General features: G+C 43.4%; 1 protein-coding gene across 4 annotated transcripts in view; it reads right to left on the bottom strand.

Moving 5' to 3' along the window:
• The window catches only part of CHST15 (carbohydrate sulfotransferase 15), an 82,470-nt gene that overhangs the window by 47,484 nt on the left and 15,614 nt on the right, over nucleotides 1-19,372 (bottom strand). The window contains exon 1 of one of the 4 annotated variants that reach the window (XM_035137720.3): nucleotides 17,395-17,590. The exons of 1 other annotated variant lie outside the window; for it this stretch is intronic. The gene's annotated coding sequence lies outside the window, so the exon portion shown is untranslated. Of the gene's footprint in view, nucleotides 1-16,860; nucleotides 17,591-19,372 lie in introns of those variants that run through there. 2 more of the 4 variants (XM_088669607.1, XM_060274812.2) reach the window with 2 other exon arrangements.

Here is a 19,372-nt window from a genome sequence, read left to right as displayed (position 1 = left end):
TGCGTCTGGCAACCTTGGAGGGGACCCTGCAGCCAATTTCCAGGTGTGACTGTGGTAAATAGAGGCAGGGAGGAAAAATAATGACGGGAGAGAGAACAGCTGTAAGGTGAATTGGGATTTGGCTAGCAGCAAGGCCAAGGAGCAGCATAAGAGCATTGCCTCACAGGAACACCCAGGGAATATCACAACATCCTAAGGAAGTGGACTGGGGGAAATGACTGCAGTATTAGTTTATTGCACGAGGCAGGATTTGATACTGTAAGGGCATTTTATGCCGGAGAAAAGTTATTCTGTTCCTCCTTTATACTAAAAGTCATTTTAAGTAATAAAAGTCATTTGAGTAATTTCGTTGTTCCTGCAAGGGGACAATGACAATAAAGATATCTTATCTAAGAGAAGTGGTTTTCTTCGGCTTCCAAACTCCTTTCTCCAAGACGGAATTTGGAGTGTGGTCTCCCACTCACCATCTCTTCCTGTCAGATTCTGACAATGAGATGAACGCTTGCTCTCTCACACTCATTCACACATGATTGGATCAGGCTCCCCATTGATACAAGAAACAAAATATACTACAGTTAAGTCATGCCTTTACCTCAAACTTGGCCCACCAGCTGTTTTGGGACTACAACTACCACCATCCCTAGCTAACAGGACCAGTGGTCAGGGATGATGGGAATTGTAGTCCCAAAACACCTGGTTAAAAAAGGTACCCTATCCTCACCTCCGTGGGACCCAGGTGGCGCTGTGGTTAAACCACTGAGCCTAGGGCTTGCTGATCAGAAGGTCGGCGGTTCGAATCCCTGTGACGGGGTGAGCTCCCGTTGCTTGGTCCCAGCTCCTGCCAACCTAGCAGTTCGAAAGCACGTCAAAGTGCAAGTAGATAAATAGGTACCGCTACAGCGGGAAGGTAAACGGCGTTTCCATGTGTTGCTCTGGTTTGCCAGAAGCGGCTTTGTCATGCTGGCCACATGACCTGGAAGCTATACGCCGGCTCCCTTGGCCAATAATGTGAGATGAGCGCGCAACCCCAGAGTCGGTCACGACTGGACCTAATGGTCAGGGGTCCCTTTACCTTTATCCTCACCTCCAGTATCTGCTGCCTGAGGCATTTGCCTCACACTCTCTAATGGTAGGGCCACTACCATTACCTACTAAAACTCCCCACCCTCTTGACTATACATACGGGTCTGGTGACTTCTGTTTCAGTATATCTGAAGAAGTGTGCATGCACACGAAAGCTCATACCTATGACAAACTTAGTTGGTCTCTAAGGTGCTACTGGAAGGAATTTATATATATTTGACTACGTCAGACCAACACGGCTACCTACCTTTAACTACTACTAAAACTGGTATGTGGAAGAGTGGGTGCAATTTATCCTGCTAAATGCTGGGAAGGACTGCCGTTGGCTGCTAGTTAAGATGTCCTTCAGCACAACTCAGATAAAACTGAAACTACACTAGATAGATTACACATGGGAAGCTGAAGTAACCTGCAACTCTTCTGGGACAAACCTCCACAACCATGAATAGCAACCCCATTCATGGGATTTTCCAACCATGAGTGTGTCTTTCTTGGTGGCCAGTCCCCAAATCCTTTTCCTGAACTAGGTAACCCCTAATGTCCTCAACTAACCCTGACACACAGGTAAAAATATTGCTCCTCTTTCCTCTCTTTCTTGATCTTCCCCCTGAAACCCTGTTTGATTCCCTATATTGATTTCACAGTCCCTTCTCCACCACCCACCATAAAATCTAAGCTAATAAATGTGTCCACAGTCACATCCCCTGTTCTTTCTTTCAAACGCAATTTAGAAAATTAACTAAATTGCCAAAGGCTGAACGAGAAATATGAGACAGTTGGTGGGTGAGTTTGTATCCACCTGGAACCTTCTTGTGAAGGCAAGGTGTGCAAATCTAGCATAGGACGTACCTGGTGTTCTTCCAATATCCTGCTCCATTTTGTCTCTTTCTCTGTTTATTTCACCTGTTTCAAATACTTGGCCACATGGAATTTAAAACCCAGTCATAAAGCTGTATTTTTAAGAACACCACAGTGTTCCTCTTGGGCTACTCCAAACCAGGTACCCACCATTTCTTTCTGCTCCTCTGTCAAAGCTTACCAACCCAAGTCTGATCACAGCAGCCCTGTACGGCAGCTCCGAGAGGACTGCCCAAAGTGTAGAATTACTGCTTTAGATTGATGTCCACTTATTTGGAATTAGCTATCATTTTTACGTTGAAGCTTACCTGTCCTAACTGATGTCTAGAAAAGGCAGGAAGTGGGCTTGTATAAGTCCCAATTGTGTCACTTGTTCCCAACACTTGCAAGACACAGGTCCAGGCCTTGGCTCTTGCAAAACAAAGAAGACATCCAAATCCACCACTTCTGCTCTCTCAGCAACCTCCCACTCACTTCACAGGCTTAGCTGCAATGGAAGCATGGAATTGTTTTTACCTTGCTTTTGGGGGGGGCACTTTACCAACAATCAGTTCTGGAGCACTATGTCTATAAATTAATGTCTCATTCCTTAGTGCTGTCACAGGCAGGTCTAAATTATGTGCATATGTTTTCCACAGTATATAGTCACCATAGCAGGGCACAAAAGGCGAGAAGCTGACAAGGAGAATTATTAAAAGAAAAGTGATGAAAAAGAGAGAGAGAATGTCAAGAGTGATATGTCAGCAAATCCGGGTGACACTTAGTGAAACATTTTAAAATCTGATTTACAAAACTGTAACTTTGTTGAAGGCCCTGGCACTTTGAGGATAGAGATTAGCAAATGGCTGCAAGGAAATATCAGCCTCCATCATGGGCTAAGCGAATCCTAGCTGTTCAGCCCCATCCCTTGCCTCACATGACCTCAGTGGGTTCTACCAGCTAGCAGGCAGAGGAGGTAAAAGGACAACCACAGTGAAGGCCATGGGCGCCGATTTGCCTTCCACATTGAGAGGGTTCAGTCATGTGACATGTCAGGTCACATGATGCTGTGCCTGCTTGTCCCAGCCACAGCCTAGCAGCTCAGAAGCCGGGCTATGGCTGGGACGAGTGAAGCAAAGATTTTCCACACTTGTCCCAGCCACCACCTGTCTCCTGGGCTACTGGGTGGAAGCTGGGACTGTGGCAGCCCTCTCAATATGGGGGGGGCACTCCCTCTACCAAAAAATACTGCCAAAAATACACAAGTCACCGGCGCTGCTGGTGAAGGCCAAGGATTAGAACAAGAAATGCCACCTCAATAATCCTGGCACCACAGGGACACATGACTAATACTTCTGTTCCTGATTCCATACATAAATGTGATTTTTAATATTCTTAAAATATAGCAACTTGTGCAAAACAATGAGTTAGATCCAAGTTAGCCATTCTAGCAATATTATATTATGTGTTGTGGCTATATTTTTATTGCTCTTTTAAGATACAACAGGGCAAGGGACCATAGCTTGATGGAGTCACATGTGCTTTGCATGCAGATCAATACTTAGCATTTATACTTAAAACGATCAGAGAACAAATGACGGGAAATATCCCTGGCCAGAGACCCTGGAGAACTGCTGCTTGTCAAGGGGACAGCACTGAATCAGATGTACAAATAATCTGATCTAGTAGAACGTAACTTCCTATATTCCTAATGTGTAAGAAATCTTGATTCAATTGGAAAGTGCACAGTTCTACCACTCTAGATTGTGTAGATATTGTGAAATAATTCTACATCCTAACATATATGCAAATATCTTTTTTAAAGGTGTAACTGTTCATTCACTGAAAATTATTTTGATAACTGCAACTGTCTAACAGAAACACAACATTATCGTGGTACTCCCAGCTAATGGAGACAATGATGTGTTCTGTCTTTATCTTACATTTATCCCCCACCCCTAATAACTTTAAAATAAAGGGGATAAAATTAAACGAGAAAAAACCTCCTCAGGGATGAGTATACAAACGAACACAAAATATTTTAGAACAGATTCTGGAATGCTTTCGCGATTTACAACCCAATGTTCCAGTGCTGGAGGATAAAAGCCTGAAAGACTAGGAAATTATTGTGCCCACTTAAAAGGCTACTATTAAGTAACTATTAAATCCTGGCAGAAGCTTTTTATACATTTCATTGTATCGTGCCAGAATGAGATATCTCCAAATTGTAGCTTGTGCCATCCAAAAATTATATATTATTTGGTGAGAACATTTTGATGTGCTAAAACTGTGTTGGATAATTGTTAGTGAGTGGCTGTGGAGGACACATTCACGGAAAATACTTCAATCATAAAATTACTTAAATTTGATTTAACAAAACTGAATTGCAGTGACATTCAGCTAAAAGCTACTCATAAAATATCAAGAAACCTAAAAGAACAGTTACAACATACTGCTCTTATGCTTTCACTACCTTGCTGATAAAGACAAGCACTTTACTCATGCAGTGGCAGCCCATGGGGTGGGGGAGAAATGGTAAACAGCCACAGCCACTGAGTGGCTACAAGAGGGGGAAGTCCGCTCCACTTAGCTGTAGGGAGGAGTTGCGGTGGACCGCGTGGCCACCTACTCTCCTCTGGGGGTGGGGGACATAGTCCCCCATTGCCTGGGGGATCCCAGCCATGTCATCAGCCAGCCACCCAATCGGCAGGCTGGGGAGGCGTGGCCAGGACCCATTTAAGCAGAGGCGTGAGCCAGAGGACTTCCTCTTGGCTCGCTTCCTCAATCGCCCACCCTCCCTCCCTATTTGCAGGTTTGTTTCTCTGGTCTTGCTATGGACCTTAGTTGGTCACCGTTGAGGGGCATGGTAGGAATTTTTCCACTTGGCAAATTGGCTTAGTCCATTTGGTTTTCATCTACCTCATAGCAATTGTCACAACTTTGTAAGGTTGCTGGGGGAGGGGAGGTCTGGCCATCACCTGCCCCTCCAAGCTTAAGGGTATTCCATTAAAGGAATCCAGGGGGGTGGATCTAGTCCGAAGCCCGGGGCGGGGCTAGGGCCATGCCACTACCCCTTCAGGAACATGGGGGGAGCTCGAGTTGGTTTGCATTGACAGGGCTCCCCCTACCAGTGGTTTACCCTTACCAGACTCCCTGTGCAACGGGCAGGAATCAGATATAGTCTGGTCTGCTCAATGCCTAAGCCAATACCTCTCACATTCTGTAACCAATAAAGCTGTGGCCAAATTTTGCCCAATAAATTAAACCAAATATCTGTGTCCTTGTGTTTTATTCATCCTCGAGGGGGTGGTTGTGGGGTCTCGACATGCAAAGAGCCCTATGAATTTACCAGTACCTTAAGGGAACTAAGGCTGGCGGCAATTCAGGCAACACCCTTTACATCAATGGTGAGGGTGTTGCTGGATTACAACTCTCATAGTCACAAGCCTTTGGCCATGGTGGCTGGCAATGATGGGAGTTGAAGTCCAACAACATTTGAGCGGCCACAGGTCCCCAAGACCATTGGACCATACAACTTCAGGGTGCTGCTGGCTATTCACAAGCTGTGCTCTTGTGCCATCCTGAAAGCAACTTCCTTCCCCCAACTGATGCTCATCAGAAAGGGTCCAAGAGCTCTCTTGCCGCTCAGTCTCTGCCTGATATTGGTCACTGGTGTTTACTGCCCCACCTTATCAGCTGCCACTGAATCCATGATGTTTCTGAGACACGTAGTAAGTCTATACAGTAAATTCATCACACATTATGTGCACAGAGTTTAGGTCTCTGTAATCAAAAGCTGGCTATAGCACAGATGGAGACCCCCCCCCCCCGGCCAAGTAGGAATCCCACAATAGTTTGTATCCACATGCCTACAACTACTTAACTAAATAGTACCTGGGAAACAACAGCAGCTGTAAATTCTGTTATGGAAAATGACCATCTCTGATGACTGGGGAAACAAAAGGCATATGGACTGAGATGAAGCAGAGAAGTGGCATTTTAAGTGTTGGTGCTATGCTCTGTAGCAAAAAGTGAAATATGCCATCTATCAGACCACATTGAAAGGTAACACCATATCTGGCTTCTGAAGTTAAACATTGTAACTGCACAATATGTATTTTAGTTATTGCGGTGGACTTCTTACTGGACTTAAAGCTGCATACCTCAATGCATCAAAAAATAACTCCACTTATTTTCTTTTTCACCCTCTGTTGTTTCTATCACTCTGTTCTTTTTATCTTTTTATCCCACTTTGTTCTGAAGCATGGGACTACAAACCTAAGCTACAAGTGATCCTTCTTAGTATCTTTGTCTGTGTATAGGATACAGAAAGCTGTCTTCTGGATGCTTCCACATGGCAGTTTATTGTGGACTCGGTGTGGCTTGTGCACAAACGTTTTTCACAGAAATGAGATGTCGTTATCATCAAAATGCCAGCCCATACTCCGTTACACTGTCTGCATCAATTATAAAGGTTTCCTTGCTGGTTCTTAAAAGTCAGGTTAATCGGGGGGGGGGGATGGGGATGGTGAATTAAAAAGTCAATTGGAAGCCTCATCACTTCATCACCTCTGACCCAACCTCAGATAATTGCTGGAGATGTGGTACTGTGGGAGCAGGTCTGTACCCATAGGCAGACTGAGGGGAGCATGACCGATTTAGTCGCACTGGGTCCAGAACTTTGGGGGCATCACAGGGGCAGCACAACTATTATATGGATTGGAAGGTGAGAGGCAGAATGAGAAGTGGGGGTGCTGGATTTTGGCATTGCACATGGTGCTGCTGAAATTTGAGACCCCAAGATCTGCCACTGCTGTACAATATGCTTTTGGGGTATGTGGTGATAGCACCACTGTGGAAGGAAACTTTGATTCATATATGCATGCCAATATGCTTTACTTTGCACTAAAATAGCCGTACCTTTCTTAGGCATATTTTCAGAATTTGTTATCCAATATGTTTGAAGACTTCCTTGCAGATTACAGTCAATATATGTATTTAAAATAGCCTTACAAAATGCACTTTAGTTTGTATATTTGTATGCATCTCTGAGTCACCTGAAGCTCATGTTACTTGATTACACATCACATATCTAGCAATTCACTGAAACAGTTTAAAAGCCAATATAGTTTTGGAAAGGGGGGGGGAACACCTACAAGGGAAAACTGTCAAGTGTGACAGTGAATTCACTAATGTAAACTCTTTACTGCTAGCCTGATTTATTCTGACTCATTTCTTCAACCTGAGATACTCTGTTGTTTTGTGGCCTTCTAAATGTGTGTGTGTGTGTGTGTGTGTGTGTGTGTGTGTGTGTGTGTATAATATCGAAACTATTTGAACAGATGGAGAATGTATTGCGAAAAACCTTACAAGAAGTATTGTAGTGAATTATCCAGAACTATGTAAAATGGTTTCTGCCGTATGCATGTCTTGGATCCTTGAACCCTCTGTAGGCCTTATCTGAAATAACTGTTACATCAGCTCCTAAATCTATTTTAAAATTAATGGTTGAACCAGATTTCTGTTTTTTTTTCTTTTCTTGTTTGGTCAAAACACACATTCCCCATGGTAGGAAAAACAGAGGAAGGAGGAGTGGAATTGCACGATGTGTTCATATCATGAAACACCAATGTCCAAAATGCACACATTACAGGGTGGATAAAAGTCAGCAACTCAATGCAAAAACTATCACATTTCAAACCAATAGAGAGTTTATTGTCAAAAACTGGCAAAAAGACATTGCAGATTCCAGCTACTGTTGTTATCAAATGTAGAAGACTTAACAGAATCTGATGACATCTTCCTTCACAGCATAAAGGAAAGAACTGTCATGCATGCTTTGTAACTATGCAAAGTTACAAAGACAAACAGTTCATGTTCACGGCAAATGTGATAGAAGATCATATCTGGATGATCATCTGAATTATGTTAGCATTTTGAAGAAAATAAGCAACTTATTTGATTATGTTTTCTAGTGTGCAGATAGCATGGATGGGAACAAGGCAGCACCTTTGTTAAATCAAATGCTTGCCTACTGCACTGGTGTGAGTGCTTCTCCACCCTTTGAAAGCAGAACACATATATAGCAAGTGAGATGTTAGCATTCCAGGCACATACCATACGTTTACGTTTTAGCCATTTTCATCCATTCATTTTACCTTCCCTAGATCCCAAACAGTTAATTCTCTAAAACTATGGCCATTAGAGTTGGTGTGTCTTCTCAAGAACTCATTCTTCTTAAAAGAGTCACAATTTTTCACAGAATTTCATGAAGGGAAGAGGATGGGAGAGATCTGCCAATAATTTTCAGGATGTATTTTTTAATAGTAATCCCCGGAAAGTGCAGTATATATTTGTCTTTTCCTCTTAATGTCCATGATAATAGCATCATGGATCCCAGCCCCTAACCTCACAGGAAATAACATTTACCATCTGGCGCAAGTTTGCCTTCACATAATAGCTGTATGAGTGGCAAAAAAAGGCACAAACCTAATCTGCTGGCACTAACCCAAAACATCTAGCAAGCCTGTGCAACTAATACAGCTTGTGCCCTGGTTATATTAACATTAAGTGTGTGTCTCACACACCATTATCAATAACATGTTGAAAACAGGAATGTAATAAATGAACTTCCATGTGTCTTCTGAATGTTAGAATGTAAGCTCATATAATTACAGTAGTTGGTTAGAGATTTCCCTATCACTCCCAGCAAAAATTGTTCCTTTTTGCCTATTTTTATTTGATTGCATATAATTATTGAGAAAGGTTCTTCAACTACCAGATCCTTACATATACCAAAGGAAACAATGCAGACAGTCATAAGATGACACAAGATGCCCTTCACAAACCATGACACAGTACAACTGCAGAAACAACTAAATTATACTTGGGGGGGGAGACCTGAATGGCATCAAGAGCAATAACAGCTCTGGGAAATGACAAAAAATAAATAAATGAAGAGAGGCCTTATTGGCACCTACTGGTAATTTTTTTACTTACCAAGCAGAAATTCAAAGTTAATAAACAACAGGACTGCTTATGAGCCTCACAATCTTTGTCACATCATTCAGCATTTTGAACACTAACCCCATCCTAATCTCAAGTTTGGAGCCCCATGTTGGTCAAAAGATTCTGCATGGCAGGGGTCGACTAAATGACCCTCATGCTCCCAACTCTCTAAGTCTATGATTCTATGATATATGTGTCAGGGATTGCTCTAGCAGTGAGGATTCCCTGACAATATGCTTACAAGCACCTAGGGGGAAAAACCACACTGATTTTATAACAGTTCCAACCAACAGCCAACCAACCTTGAGTTACCAACTAAGTATGGCATTAAAACTAACTTGATTAAGGAACATCAGAAGTAGACCCAATTGACTCTCATGACTGCTAGGGAGAAGCACACCTACTCCCTTTATCCAAAATTAATTATGCCTTGATTACACAACAATGGAAAAGTTAGCACTAAGGAAGGTAAGAAGTGAGAAGTTTCAGTTAAGTCAGAAGTAAATGTAGAGTAGGAGTAGATGACTTGAATCAAGAAAAAGCTCCCGTAAGACTGAAAACTCATTTATAAAGTGCTTCCTTTTATCATGAGAGATAAATAAAATTAATTTTGAACACCATATCATGAATCATAGTGTAGCAGGTCAAAGTAGCATTCCCTGCAGTGTTTGAATGAAATGTTGTACTATAATTTATTTGACGTGGGTGGCACTGTGGTCTAAACCACAGAGCCTAGGGCTTGCCGATCAGAAGGTCGGCGGTTCGAATCCCCGCGATGGGGTGAGCTCCTGTTGCTCGGCCCCTGCTCCTGCCCACCTAGCAGTTCGAAAGCATGTCAAAGTGCAAGTAGATAAATAGGTACTGCTACAGCGGGAAGGTAAACGCCGTTTCCGTGCACTGCTCTGGTTCGCCAGAAGCAGCTTAGTCATGCTGGCCACATGACCTGGAAGCTGTACACCAGCTCCCTCGGCCAATAAAGCGAGATGAGCGCCGCAACCCGAGAGTCATCCGCAACTAGACCTAACAGTCAGGAGTCCCTTTACCTTTTTTACTTTAATTTATTACAGGAGATACAAGGAAATCAAATGTGTTTGCTGTACTAAAGCCCAAGCAATTAAATGGATATTCACCATGTTTCAGTAATGATGATATTGAAGGAACCTAAAAATTTTTTATTTCCATTGCATTATTATTTTAAAACTTTTTTTTCCCCAAGAAAGCATCCTTTAATAAATGCCATGTGGAAAAACTGTTTTTATGGGACTGCCAAGAAAAATAATCATTTCATTAAGGTTAACAGATTTACTTTCTCAAGGATCACTTGCACTTGGAACGCAAAGGGCAGATTAGAATCAGCAACCTTCCTATAAACACAACAATGCTACGAATTAGCTGACAACCTGACAGCATGATCCTTCCCCTCCCTATTGCCATTCTGAAGCTGTGTGCTACTTCTCCAAGGGCAATGCAGCACACCCTGCCAGTGCACACATGGTACTCCTATCCCCCATATTCAGCAACCCAACAGCCAACATGTATTGGGAATTTGAAGAGAATTGAGCTGCTTGATGGTTGGATGTGAAGGGTGCAAAGTTATTAGTCAGCTCCACTGAGCATAATCCACTGTGACCTGCATAGTGACAGCCAACCAAGCTCAGGGCAGGTAGGAAGGAGGGAGATCCACATCAGATATATGTACATATGACTTGTGGCACTCCCTCCCCACATCTTCATTATACAGTTTCCGGTGAATACTTAAAATGTACCTCTTTACCCTGGGCTTCTGACACTTTAGGTCACATTATTTTTCAGATTGCAAGGTGTTTTAAAACTGTGTTTCAAGGTTGTAATCAGCCCTGGGACCTTAGGGTGAAGGGAGGGTAATTGTAAGAGATAAACATGCACAGGTTCTGCACAGATGCAAGAGAGATTATGTTATTAGTCTGAATATATAAGTAGTTTTTCGCTAGATGGATTCTAATTATACTTAGACATATGCAGCTAAACGTATATAAAAATAGCAAGCTAATTGTCCTTATGCCAATCTAACATTATTTTCTTGCCCATAAATCAACAAGTCACTCTTTTCAGATAAAACACAAGGAGATTCAACTGAGGGCACTTACGAGGAGGAAGGGGTTGTCCCTGACACTTCCAAGGTCACAGATGTGAGGTGCAAATTCAGTCTTCATCAAAATAATGTCTTCAGTACATTTCCTCCTAAAACAAAAGTGAATGGCTCCTATTGACTTCTTTGGGAGCAAGTAAAGGGTTGTCCACTGGAGCAATCTGTCACCCCAGCAACAGAAATGGAGGGAAAGATTTATGGAGACAGGAGAAGATATTAACAGGGGGATATATATATATATATATATATATATATATATATATATATATATATATATGGAGACCTACTTGTGAGTGCTGAACCAGGGCTGGCTCTAGGGGAAGGCTGGGTGGTGTGGGGCACCAGGGCGCTGGGGTGCCAGGGAGGCACTGTGCAACGGAGCCACGCGGCAGCCACGCTGCGCCCGCCCACCAGCCGCGGCAAGAAACAGGGCAAGGGTGCTGGAACGATCTGCGCACCACGGCGCCAGACATGCTTAAGACGGCCCTGTGCTGAACCAATGTATTGCCTTGGTAATGGACACAATGAGGGCCAATAAACTGAAGCACAATCTAGACTGAAGCAATGTTAGTGAGTGGTTCCCTACTAGAATGAATGGCTAGGAGGTGGCCTGCTCCTGATGGGGTTACACTCCCTCTGAGGGAGTAGGTTCATATCTTGGCATTTCTTCTGGAACCATCACTGTCTCTTGAGGCTCAGACGATCTCAATGGTGTAGAGTGCCTTCCATCGACCTTGGCTGGTGGCCCAGCTACACATCTATCTGAACAGGGATAGCCTAATGTCTGTTGCCTATGCTCTGGTAACCTCTAGGTTTTAATACTGCATTTTTAAATAGTTCTAACCTGAGCTCATATTGGAGAAAATAATTAATTAAATATAGTAGTAGTATTAATATATGTTCCTTCCAGATCTTATTTTTCATTTCAGTGCCTGCTGAACTACTATCCTCCAGCCACCACTCCCTTTTTCTCCCAGCCACTACCTTCCCTTTCTTCCAAAACCTCTTCCTTTTGAGCCTCCTAGTACTCAGTCTACCTGCCTTGTCCAAACAGATCAACCTGTCCTTTGGGTTTGAAATGTGGTTTCCTCAGCCAAAATCACAGACAACAGACAACTTCCCTCAGCAGACAGAATATATATGAACATTCTGTGGCATAGCATCTGCTCAGCCAAAAGGTACCAGGGACATCATTATCACCTCAATAAAGCACACTGCAATCATGTTGGATGAAGCTAGTAAATTATTATTCAAAATAATTCTCTTCCCCCCCCCCCAATCAATCCCTGGTGATTTGTCACAACTGCTGCCTCAGAATTTGATGATGATGCCTTTGGCTGCCAACTGAGAACTACCAGTACTATCCTCAAAACAAGCAGGTTTTTTCGTCAGCTGGAACTACTGGGCATTCTATAATTATAACACCACTTAGCAATTATATAGTAATTTCTGAGTGTTAAAAGTAGAGGTGGATGGATCAAGCTATTTCCAGTTCATGTCACATTTGTATGTGTCCATCCACAAATCCTCTCTGTCCCATTTTCACATTAATCTGACAGCTTTTCTTTGGCCTGCATGAAAAGTTACATTTAAATGTGTATTTTGAGCATATTCTCTCACAAAATACGCATTTCAAGTGGAACATAGGCAAGACTGAATAGGTGACTGTTCTCCACCAACTTGATGATAAGCAGTTTTCATCAGTATCTCCTGTCCTCAGTTCAATTACTTATATTTTAATCCTTTTTATGTCATCAACATATTGGTAGACATGGAAAATGCTCTCCAATGCAGAAACTACTTTCAATATTTTGTTCCTCAAAACTACTACTACCCTAATGTTGAATATTATTTTCACAGTGTTTCCACATTTTCTGTTACTTTCTTGTCTTCCCCAACAAAGAACTAAATGCAAAGTTATCAATATATCAATTGTATCAAAAGCCAATGTCAACAAAACCAGTACAGCACATGCAGGAGAGAATTAGTCAAGTTAACTAAAGCTATTTGCAAATGCATATTTCTATCTAGGAAGAGATATATTTAAAATGTAGGTTTTATTTATAATGCTTTTGAGTTATACAGTTTCATATTTTTCTTTAACTGTTAAGAAATATTTGAAATATCATAGTTGAAATTTCTTAATTTACTCACTTGCTAGCCTTAAATCACTTCTTGTTGGGCAAAGATAACAAAACCTGTTACAGGATTTTATATTGCAATTGGAAGCATTTTATAATGCAAATTCAAAAGTTTTAACCATATTCTTATTTCAGTCTTAAGGTAAATAAAAGTTGGTTTTGATGTTAAATTTTGTATTAGTTTCTAAACAAGAGCTGGATAACCTTTATCAGCCTTGGGGCCACATTTTCTCCTGGATAACCTTTTGGGAGCCACGTGTCATTGGTGGGTATGTCCAAATGCAAAACTGAAGGAGGCCAGAACCAAAAGTGGTGAGAGCAACAGGTGGTGATTCTTATCTTTGAACATGACTACATTCCAGTCATGCAAAAGTCAGTGGTTTCTACACTCACACACCTCCAGCTTCCATCCAAACAAGGAAGAAACATCACCATTTCAAGGATGCATGATAGTCAGGAAAAAAATACTCAAGAATGAAGAGCAGGGCCAGTGAGTACCATGGCCTGGAGAGAGGGGCATGGCCTAGGAGTCCCAAAGTCTGGACAGAAAGGATTTGTGGGGGGCACATTTATCCAGCCTGAAATTCCTTATCCTTGTTCCAAACTGTACAATTACTGATTTCAGACTTTAGGCTGCGGCTCCATGTTGAGTATATTTATAAACACTGGAATGATTTTCAGGATACCCTCAGGGTCCAAGCACAATAAATACTGTTGTGTTCGGTGACCTTTATATAAGCAAAGCATTCTTTTCAGCATGTAAATTAATTTTCTTCTCTTGGCTTGTAACAAGCCAAATGACTATTTTGACTCAGTGCCCAACTGTAGGAGAAAGTAAGATAGTGGAAGAGAGTAGGACTGAAACTTTCAAGATATCATAAGACAGCCAGTTTTGAGCAATTATCTTCAGCACATTTAATGAACACTGGTAATTATAGTGACTGGTGATTTCAGGAATTCCCCTCTGTAATTACGGTAAGCAGAAGACTAATGTTGTTCAATGAAATGTTTGTCTACAGAAATGAATAAACAAGCACATCTGATTCTGTCATCTCCCCAAAATATTTACTCTTCATGAAAAATCATTGCTAACCAGTAATGTGCAAAATTGAGTCATTCTTTGATTAGCCCAGATTTACAAGTTGCCAATGGCTTTATATGTCAGAAACAAGAGATATATATCTTAGATATGCTGCATAATGAAGGTAATTCACTGCTATATAAATTCAGAATGGATATTCACCGACATAAGATCTGAAACTGTTGGAAGAAGTATTGAAGCCATGGTTTATGAAATGAACAATAAATGACAGTATTCTTTATGTGAAGACTTCAAGAATGACTTTGCTAAAGATACCAGTATTTTTCTTTCAAGCCTACCAATAATTGTGATCTAAAGCAGGCATCCCCAAGCTGCGGCCCTCCAGATGTTTTGGCCTACAACTCCCATGATCCCTAGCTAAGAGGACCAGTAGTCAGGGATGATGGGAATTGTAGTTCAAAACATCTAGAAGGCCGAAGTTTGGGGATGCCTGATCTAAAGGGTCAGATGTCTACAGAACAAAGTATCATAATAGTAAAATGAAAACATTTATCACCAATACATCAATGCTCAAATTGAATGATTGAATGGTGATTAGATGCTTAAAGTTCTTGTGTTACATAAGAAATAGTTAATGAATTCTGAAGCCAGTTTAAGCAGCAACATACAACTATTAAACTCATCAGTTTGATGTGAATATTTCATTATTATCAGAATATATTTACTAGTTTTATCCCCATACAACCTTTTCCTGGAAGACATATCTATCTTGATTTGAGTTAAATGAGGGTAGGGCAGGAAGAACAGCCATGCTGCACTTGAGATACAGGCTACTTCAGAATTCTTTCCTAACAAATCACCATAAAAATGCTGTAATTAGCCAATCAGCAATTCTCTGTTACAGTATATAGTGCTGAGCCCAACAGGCAACCCAGCGAGATGGCAACAAAATTGCATTATCTTAGTTATTATGCAGCTCTTCTAAGGCCTTGCTTCAGACACATAACATTTTGAAGGGGCACAGTTTTTTCTTTTAAAAAAAATCAAGTACCCCTTTCATTTCACAGAGTGTAAATGCTGAGTACCACAGGCTGTGTATTAAACAGACACAACACACTGCACGCCTCACTGTTATTATCAATAATTTAAGAAGCAGTAAGAAGGGCAATTTTAAAACTCTACTTAAAAGAGGATTTAAAAGGTTCACACGCCAAATGCAAAATAATGTGCCTGCTTTCCTGCCTTTTCAATGCTTTTCCCCCCAGGAAATTGCTATCATGTGTTGCTTTACAGGAGAAGACGGAAATGAGGGGAAAGTTAAAAGCATTTCAAGTTCATCAGAAAGTTGTCGCTGAACAGTGACTACCACTAGCAGAAAGCACAATGACTGACCAGTGTCTCTGTGTCAGATGAAACCACGTCTTCTCTATAGATACTGTGGCCGATATTGTCATGACAGAAAGCTTTTTGGCAAGAAGACTAATCAAGCAACCGAACGATACTATGTGAAGAAACACAGCTCTCCACAAACTGTGCTAATGTATAAAGGCCACTTATAGGCACATTCACCGACTCAAACACACATGCATTCATATATAGATGGGTCCATACAGATATTTCCATATCCTTATAATAGAACCACTTGTCAGATCAAACGATATGTTAGATTGATTATTCTTTCGGATAGACTGGCATTCATTCAAAAACCAGAATGATTTAGCAAAACCTCATCCAAAAACATGTGTGTCCTCAAGGCAATAAAAAGAAGTAAATGCTTCTAGTTAGCAATACAGTATGTTTCATGCCTGTTCTAATATATAGCAGTAAAATACAGTCATATAGGTTTATGAAGCAGTGAGGGCTTATAGGATCCTGTTTAAATATCTGCTACTGCATTGACAGAATGCCTAATCTACATGCTTCCCAAGGATTTTACACAAATACTATCGACCACTCTCCTGTACAAAGAACTCCTACAAGCAGTCAAGCCTGCAGCATGCCAACTCAGCGTTTGTGAGTGTCAGGACAAATATCCCAATCACAACTGTGCTTCTGGTAACTTGCCATGTGCATGCATTATGCCTTTGCTCCCATCCCTTATCATCATACTGGTCTAATATACCTTGGAACTCCAAAGAGAGGGCAGCACTTATCAAAACCCTATAGCCTGTCTTGGATATGGCTGGTGCTAAATAGATGTCAGGAGTACAACTATCAGTGGCACTAAGCGGGCAGGAGAAGAAAGGCAGAAAGAACCAATACATTATGACAGAGTTCTGCCAAAATAACTCGCCCATGTTCCTTACAGTACCCCAATAACCCTGTTTGGATGAGTGCATGGTTATTCTAACGTCTTTTAATTTATGAGAATCTCAGCTACTGCATCTCCTTAGCCTGTTGACTGTCAGCGCGGTATAGTGGTTAGAGGGCACCCTGGTAAAAATTCCTGCACTCCCTGGGTAGCTTTAGGTAAATTAGTCTCTCAAAAAGCCAGCCTATGGCAAAAGGCTCTGGAGAAACGGAAATATGGGCTAAGATCATACAAAGTGCCTTCAGCTCCTGGGAAGGAGCGCAGAGTACAATAAAAGCAGCAGGGGCAAAGTTTCCTTTTGTTGCTACACCTGTGCCAGCTTGCGCCTCCTGCCAGAAGGGTGCAGACGCGACTCCCAAGGCGCCCCGGGCGTTTTCAGCGCCTCTTCCCCACGCCCAGTCGCTCGTGCCGGGCTCCGCAGTCGCGACGCTTCCCTCCGTGCCCCTTGGGCTCTCCAGAGGGGCATCGCGCGTTGTCACCTTCCCGGGCAGGTCTCACGCTCCTACGCCTGCGCACTGAGGCCGACCCCCCTCCCGTGCACCCCACCCCCTCCTCGACTTGCTCCACACAACTTCTTCCCACAAAGTGGAGACGAGAGCCGGGGTGGAGCCCCAGTCCGCGCGGACGCAGGAGCTCTCGCCTGCTGCCCCCTCTCTGCCGCTGCTGACCTTGGGGCGCTTCCCCGGCGGCGCCGCGCGCTCAACAATGCGGGTCCCAAACTAGACCCGGCGGCGGCGGGCACGTGCCGCGGCCTCCTCCCCTCAACTTCTTTCCCCTCAGCTTCGCCTCGTCAAGCCTCCACCGCAGCATCTCTCGCCGCCCGCGCCGCCTCGCCTCCACTTACCTAGATCTTTTTCGCCCCCTTCCTTTCTTCTCCTCACACTTTACGGGCGAGGGGACGGCGGGATGGGGAGGAGGAGGAGGTTCGAGGAGTTCGCTCCGCTTCGCAGGCAGCGCAGCCTAAGCCTCCCGGCTCCGGCTCGCGGCGGTGCTGCTGTCGCGCCTCCAGCCGCTTGTTAGCTCGCGAAGCCGCGCTCTGCACCACACGCCGGGCAGCGGCTGAGGGGAAGGAGGGGCGGGGCGAGAGCAGGAGCAGGAGGGAGGGAGGGAGACGTGGTGCCTCGGACCTGCCGCCTTCCCTCAGCGAACGGGCGTGAAGCTAATTGCCTGCTGTTACAGGGAGAGTGGCGGCGGCTGGGGCTCGTTTCCCTCACGCTCGTTCCGGGCTGAAAGAATGAAGGCGTTTCAGGCGGTTACCGGCGGCGGCGGCGAGTGCCACGAGCCGAGCGCCAAGAGAGCCCAGCCCAAAGCTGCGGGCTGATACTTTCCGAGCCCGCGGCCGCCGCTCTCGAGTCCCCAGAGGACGGGGAGCGAGTGAGTCTCCGCGAGGCTAAAAATAAAGAAGTTTGATTAAAGTTCCTTGGCGCTCTTCGGAGCAGCAGCCGCCGCTGCCAAACCCAAGGGTGGCACCCTCGCCACAGTGCCGCGAAGGGAAGGAGAGGAGAGGCTAGCTTGGACCCTTACTCTCAGGCGCCGAAGCCCAGGCTCTGAGGAAGGAAAGCAAAGGCATGAGATGCTGGGAGCCTGGGCCAATCCAGAGTTCCCAGCGCCATATACCTCTTCCCAGCGCGTGTGCGAGGAGATATACACGCCGCGTAACCTAAGCTGTAGCTACTGCTGCTGCCGCCGCCGCCCTTCTTTTCGAGCACTTCCACTCACCGATTGCAATGTCAAAATCCTGAAAGTGGTTTCGTTATCTTTGCCTGAGGAGAGCAGATTTGAAGGCTGCTTCACCTGTCACAAGATCCTTACTGAAAAGTCGGAATTGGCATGCAACACATGCCTGCACTATGACATGTATAAGATGCTGCTGAACGGCCAGGCAACAACAACAACAAAAATCATCTAAGTGTCATAGGTAATGATCTAAACGCAGCACGCAGGCGAACTATTTGTGTAGAAATGCTTGTTCAGTGCATTTGACAGTTGTGCAGGAAATTCAATGGGGTAGAATAGGTACAAGGCATCTTAGGTTGGGCAGTGCAAAGAACAGAAAAAGGAACCCTTTTTGGTTGTTTGTTTTAGTTCAACCAAAGGTATGGCCAGCCCCATCCCATGGGCTTGGGGTGGTAATACAGCAATTCCTGAATTCTCTGGCTCTGCCTCTCTATTCTGAACCACCAAAAGTTTGGAGTCGAAATGTCTTACACTGCTTCTGGAAGATGCCCGGCTTTGTCAAGTTTCAAGGGCATGAGAAAACTTAAAACTGAGTGCATATTTTGGAAGCAAAATCTGAAAATCCATTCAGATGTTATCTTTACTCAACAAATAAAAGAAAGTTCACCTGGAACCGCCTTTTCTCCAAATTACAGTACACTCGTTTCAGTTAGAGCTGTTGATTTAGTAGCAGTTTCTTTATGATTGGCCCTCTTTAATGATTCATTAATTCAGTGAGTCAATATTACTTTGTCCCCCCATATTGAAAAACAAAAAGTCTAATCCAATAGCTTGCATGAATTGTGGTTTTATTATAATTATATCCTTAGCTTCCCTTTGGAGTCCCAAAGCTGATTTCCACATCTTCAAATGGGGGGGGGAGGGAGCGAGAGAAGACCCAAGTAACTACTGACCAGTCACCTTGAGACTGATACCAGGAGAGATCCTAGAATGGCCAGTCTGTGAGCACTTAGAAAAGGATGCTGTGATTACTAATGCTCTCCTTCCAATCACATTCATGTTGCCTCAGCAAGCATAGATTTCCGGGGATTAGTGGTACAGAGTTTTGGAACTGAGAATGTGACACATTCAGTCATATCTTGTTT

The sequence above is a fragment of the Zootoca vivipara genome, chromosome 5 (genome assembly GCF_965207765.1).
Source record: "Zootoca vivipara chromosome 5, rZooViv2.hap1.1, whole genome shotgun sequence".
Classification (NCBI taxonomy): Eukaryota; Metazoa; Chordata; class Lepidosauria; order Squamata; family Lacertidae; genus Zootoca; species Zootoca vivipara.
The sequence above is the reverse complement of the archived record's forward strand: the minus strand, read 5'-3'. Positions and strand labels throughout refer to the sequence as shown.